The sequence below is a fragment of the Akebia trifoliata genome, chromosome 13 (assembly GCF_017979445.1).
Source record: "Akebia trifoliata isolate Shusen 1 chromosome 13, ASM1797944v1, whole genome shotgun sequence".
NCBI classification, from domain to species: Eukaryota; Viridiplantae; Streptophyta; class Magnoliopsida; order Ranunculales; family Lardizabalaceae; genus Akebia; species Akebia trifoliata.
In genome coordinates, this window is record NC_141387.1 from 13,762,823 (window position 1) to 13,769,342 (window position 6,520).

The following is a 6,520-nucleotide window of genomic DNA, read 5'->3' on the forward strand; positions in this document are numbered from 1 at the left end:
TCAACCGATGTGCATTTTTTAGAAAATGTGACATTTTTGACATTTAGTGACTCTCGATGAATAGGAACTAATCGAGCCTTGAGATTCGGGGTAAGCGACTCAGTTGGAGAAAAGGGAAGGTGTTAGGCACCCTTTTCTCCCTACTAAATAATGGTAACCTCAACTCAACTCGGTCATTTTGATTTTAAAAAACACGGAAAATAAAGTGCCACGTGTTGTGCATTTGTACCCTAAATAGGGATTTATTTTTTGCTTGATTATAGGATCATCCCATTGAAGGGGATGATCCTTATAAACCTTTACCTTGAGAAGAGAGGAGGGGATGATAGAAGAGGGAGGGGGAGAGGATGTAGAAGAGATGGGGTTTATTTTTATTGCACCCACCTTGTATCTTCTTTTCTTCTTCTTCAGTCCTTAGTATTTTAAGAAAATACAACTCTTTTTTGGTTGAAGGAGTAGAGAAGAGATAATGAGAGAGATGAGTGTAGTATGTGATTTTTTTTTTTTGTGAGACTTGGGGAGGATTAGTGTGAGGAAATTGATAAGATTTTTTTTTTTAGTGAGAATGGTGATAGTTGTTAGTAGAGAGAGAGTTGGGGAGAAATTTTATAGTGAAAATTGGAGGCCATTTTTGGGAAGAGGAGGAGGGTATTTATAAATGTTGAGGAGTTATTTTAGGGATATAATGGGGTGAAGTGAAGAAAAATGATAGAATAGTTATGAGTTTAAGAGAGAAGTGGGTGTAATTTAAAGGAGATTGAATGGTATTTAGGGAACGGGGGTTAAATGGGTGAGTTTTGACCCAAATGGTTTGGATCCTACCCAACTCATTTGGGTGGAGTGTTTGGTGAGATGAGTTTAAGATGGTGGTTGTGATTAAATGGTATTTGATTTAAGAGAATAGGGGATTTAAAGAAGTGGTTGATGATATTTTGGGAGGGTGAGGGAGATGATACCATGTGTCAAAGTGGGTGGAAATGAAGGGTTGAGATAGGTTGATGGGAGAGGTTGAGTGTTTGACTTGAGAGGATGGTGTAGGTTTAGGTTGTAGATGTGGGTTTTGTAGGAAATGATGAGGATAGATTATGGGAGGTATAGGTTAGGGGTATGGGTAGATGTGTTTGATTTGAGAGAAAAGGTGATGGGTTGATGTATGGGTAGATGGGATTTAAAGCAAATTAATGGGGTAGGTAGTTGGGTGAGGGAGGTGAGATGGGGTGATGACATTTGTCATCTTTGATTATCAAGGTGGTGATTGGTTGATGTGAGTAGTGGTTGATGGGTTAGGGTTGTGGGTTGGATATGAATTGGATATGGATTTGGGTTTAGGGACTTTGGAGTGTTTTGGGCTTGGGTTATGAAATGGTTTTGGATTTTAGGAATTGGTTGGGGGTTATTTTGGAATGGATTTTGAGGGTGTAGGTTGGTATTAGATTTTTAGGTGATGTGAGATTGAGTTTAGGTTAGGGGGGAGGTGAGAAAAGTGGATTTTGAATAATTGAGAGTTTATGAGCCTTAGGTGGGTTTAGATTTTTTTGGATTCGGAGATGGAGCGGTGGAAGGTATAAGAGGTGGTAGGCATCCCAAGTCTCATTTTGTTAATTTTATTTATTTTTTTACGATTTTTGAAATCATGGGTTTGATCGAGATGCCACGTGTTGGCAAATCGGGCTTTTTAGGCCCTTTGGTGAACTTTATCGAAAATTTGACGTTTTGATTTTGAAGTGGAGCGGTGAATATTGGGAAAGCGTAAGGTAGGCCGCGTCCTTTTGGTGGCCTCCTAAACCATTGAGAGGTTTTAGGGGCCTCGGTTTGGTCAAAATGTCACTTTTCAATGACTTGGGCCCTTAAGGCCCGTTGGCCCATTTATTTGGAAAATCTGTATTTTTAGGCCTTTTCGAGTAGTGGCCCGTTCAAATTGAGGTGTCTACAGCTGCCCTTCTTTGCAGGAATTGTTTGTAAAGAACTGCAAAGAATAGACTAAACCCATATTTGCACGGGAAATAGAACTTTGTAAAACACGACTTCGAATTTCAGATTAAATTGATGAATTTTGTGAAAAATGGCGCCTCAAGCACGGGGTCTAACAGAGTTTTGCCTTATTAATTCCTTGATCTCGATGGTGCGGAGCTTGTATGAGATCTTGGATTTGATGAAAATTTGATGAGTTTTGAAATCCGACTATTTCTTCGATCGTGTTTTGACAAATCAGAGTTGAGTGCAACTCGAAAGATTTTTGAAATTCTTTTGATTTTTTTGGTTTTTTTTTTTTAATTTCCTCTTCATTGCCTTCTTTTGTTGATCTTGCTCTGTTTCTATCATAAGCTAACCCTCTCAATTCATGCATTGTCCTTTGATACCTTTGATCCTTTCAACGGTGCAAGCACTGAGGTTGTTAGCAGTCGCCACAAATCCAAGAGAGAGTTTTGTAGTTGGAGCACAAGTAATATAGTTGTTAACAGCTGTCACTGATCCAAGAGAGAGTTTTGCAGTTGGAGCACAAGCAATATAGTTGTTAACAGCTGTCACTGATCCAAAAGAGAGTTTTGCTGTTTAGAGCACAAGCAATATGGTTGTTAACAGCTGTCACTGATCCAAGAGAGAGTTTTGCAGTTGGAACTGAATCGACCAAGACCTGTTACATCGGTGCTACTCTCTTGCAGTATCAACATACTCTTTCGCACTTCTTGATTCATTATCACACTAATATCTCTAGCTGGCATGTTACTAGTCATAACACTTGCCAGACGTTCGCACTGTCAATCTAAGGTAGCAACCGATCACTTTGTTCCCAATCCAAGGTCAGAGTTAATCAGTATTCTATATGTACTGTGAACTGCTTTGTCATCCACTTCTGTATGTTCGACCCATATGACCTCGGAGTGACCATTTGGCATTTCTTAGATTAACCACCCTGATGGCCTTCTTCGACACCTTGATATCGGGCTAGGACACAAATAATCCAAGGAAACATCGACCACCATTCAAATCCCCTCGGCATGTTGTTTACAATACCTTACAAAGAAATTTTCTCAAATCAGAACCAGAGGTGAAGGGACTTGAATTCTGCTGTCATCACTTGAAGGGCTCCATTGTAGTTTTCTGCTACGCTTGTTGATACGACCTCAAGAATCATCGCTCTTGAAACAATGCTAGAAAGTACGGTGGACTACTGATTCACATCCATAAGGATCTCAACAAGGTTAATGTGATTCATGATAACAATGGCCGTTTCTCGAGAAGCTTCTGACTTCAATCCAAATGCTTTTAGTCCAATTCCCCTCGGGAATGTTTGCATGTACTCATCTTCACTTAGAATCTCATAAGCATGATCAAGACTATACACTCACAATGGTTTCCTTAGTTGAACCATTCTTATAAACTCTTTCATTGCTGCAACTACGAGTTCGATGATCAATGGTTTATCTGCCTCAGTCAGTCCGGAGAGTAATCTTAGAAGAGACTCGCTCGAGGTCCCTGCTTCGATGCCCTTTGCGTTTTTTCTAGTGAGTCATGATGCTTCGGACGTTGAAAAATTGATGATGAGTCGGGCTGCCTGGATCCATGCTTTGTAGGAACGCCTTGACTCTTTTTTCATGATGTTTGATTGATTGCGTTGTATTAACTCTTTTTGTATTTTCTTTTCATTACAAAATGTTGAAAGATTAATGCAAAGAAAATAGGTTTTGTACTTACTTGACCTCAGGTGTATCTAATGCTTTGAAAACTTCAAGTTTGAATAAGTCCTAGAATCTTCATCATCGACCAAAATAGTAGTTTTTCTTTTTTGAAATTTTATGAAATATCTTTATCAAATGAGTACGATAAATTCAAAGTTTGTAAAACCTTTGGTTGCGACGATCTTAGTGTTTTTGCCAATCACAGAGGATATAAACGTCAATTACTCTTTTGATTCTTTTAGAGTCATTCCCAGTGCCATGGTATTGGAAGACTATTTTGGGTCTCAGGATTTTGGAAAGATTTTGCCGTTCCCAGTGCCCCTGATGCCAATTACTATTTTCATCAGACCCGATTTCCACACTTTTACGCATCGACGTCCTTTTTGGGATTTTCATCGTGCTGGTGGCTTTGATCTTGCCATAGTCTGATTCTTTTACTCATAGTGCCCTTTCAGGTTTTCACTATGCCCTTTCAGACCATGCTTGTATTTTTCTAGATTTTTCATTACAATTCTGCTCGGAGTCTCCGTGTCTTTGTGTCTTGGTGACTCAAGTTGAGCTGCAAGATCGACGACTCTACTCTTGTAGTGGTACTCTTTCTTGAGTAATAGATCTAGATTCCCCTCTTGAGCTTGCTGACGACTATTCGTGGTTCGACAACTCAAGTTGAGCCGCGAGATCAACTACTCTACACTTCGAGTACTCTTTTTTTTTCAAATATCCGATCTGGATTCCCCTCTCGAGTCTTCCAACGACTGACAAGACTTTGAGGTCCGAACCAAGTTGCAAGATCATTGGTGTTGCCACTGTCGTTATGTTGCCCTAGAACATTTCCTGATCAAAAAGGACTTTAAGTAAGACGAAACGTTGGCTTAGGCTTATGGTAGTGGAAGGTTACAAAAAGGTTAAGGTCTTGGTTTTAGTTTATAAACATGGGGTTCGTCTATTTTTATTTCGAAAAAGTGATCTATGTCTCCTCCCAACGTCTCTCGAACTTGTTTAGGCCGGAGATTTGGATCGAGCCAAGATCAAGTGTTCGAGTTTTTGACTTTCTTGATTTTTTTGTATTTTTAGTCGTTCACAGTTTATCCTCATGAGGGCTAGGATTACTTTTGATGCTTTTGATTTTTCTATTTTTTTCTGATCTTTTTTTGTTTGTTTTGTAGTTGTTGACTTGCCCCAGTCTTAGGTTAAGAAATGAACGTGATGGCTCAAAAGGGTTGACTAGGGTGTGATGGTTTGTTTGGGATAACAAAAATGGCCTTTCGTCATCTCAGGATCAGGTTTTAAGCGTAATATTTCTTAACAGTGTCAGCATTGATCGGTTGCGGGAAGACTTGTCCGTCCATTTCTGTGAGAATCAGAACTCCTCCCGTCATTACCTTCTGTACGATGAATGGTCCCTTATAGTTTGGTCTGAACTTTCCTCTGGCGTCTTCTTAAATTGGCAGAATCTTCTTTAAGACCAGGTCTCCTGACGAGAAATCCCTAGGCTTAACTTTCTTGTTATAGGCATGAGCTATTCGTCGTTGATAGATCTGTCCATGGCAAATGGCTGCAAGGCATTTCTCTTCAATTAGATTCAACTGATCGAACCGAGCTTGAATCCATTCAGTCTCATCTAACTCTGCTTCTTTTAAGATTCGGAGGGAGGGAATCTCAACCTCTACGGGTAAGACTGCTTCCATTCCGTAGACCAATGAATACGGAGTTGCCCCAGTCGAAGTTCTGAACGAGGTTCGGTAGGCATGTAGTGCAAAGGGCAACATGTCGTGCCAATCTTTGTATGTAACTGCCATCTTCTCGATTATTTTCTTGATGTTCTTGTTGGCTGCCTCGACTGCTCCATTCATCTTAGGTCTGTAGGGTACAGAGTTGTGATGGGTGATCTGGAAGTCTTCGCACATTTTGATCATATCTTTGTTCTTGAAGTTCTTAGCATTGTCAGTTACCAATCCGCTTGGAAGTCCATACCGACAAATGATGTTGTTCTTGACAAACTTCATGACGTTGCTCTTAGTGACATTGGCGTATGAAGCCACTTCTACCCACTTGGTGAAGTAATCGATAGCAACAAGGATGAAACGATGCCCATTTGCAGCTTTTGGCGAGATCTGCCCAATGACGTCCATGCCCCAGAGTGAGAAGGGCCAAGGAGTAGTCATATTATGTAGTTCTGAAGGTGGGGCATTGATCTTGTTGGCATATATTTGGCATAGATGGCATTTGGACATGGCATGCTGATAGCAGTCACTCTCCATTGTCGACCAATAGTATCCCATCCTCATGATCTTCTTAGCAAGCATATGACCATTCATGTGAGGTCCGCAGACTCCCCCATGTACAGTCTCAATTAGTCGTTTCGCTTCTGTTTCTGCCACACACCTAAGTAAGATCTCATGGTGCGACTTCTTGTACAGAATACCGTTGCTCAAGAAAAATTGTCCTGCTAGCTTCTGAATGGTCCTTCTATCATTTGGCGTTGCGTCTGAGGGGAGCGTTCGATCTTCAAGACATGCCCTGATGTCAGAATACCATGGCTTTTCTTCAGCTTCTTCTACTTTGACAGGTAAGTAATAGGCTGGCTCATCTTGAATTCCAATCTCAATAGGGTCGATGATTAAGTCTTCCGAGATGTTGATCATAGAGGCCAGTGTAGCTAGTACATCTGCAAACTGAATCTTAGCTCTCGGCATGTACGTGAATGAAATCCTATCAAAGCGCGAGCTTAGTTCTTCTAGATACTCGTGGTAAGGGACCAGTCTCTACTCTCGGGTCTTCCATTCTCCAGTCGTCTGATAGACTACTAAGCTTGAATCTCCGAAAACATCGATTTCATC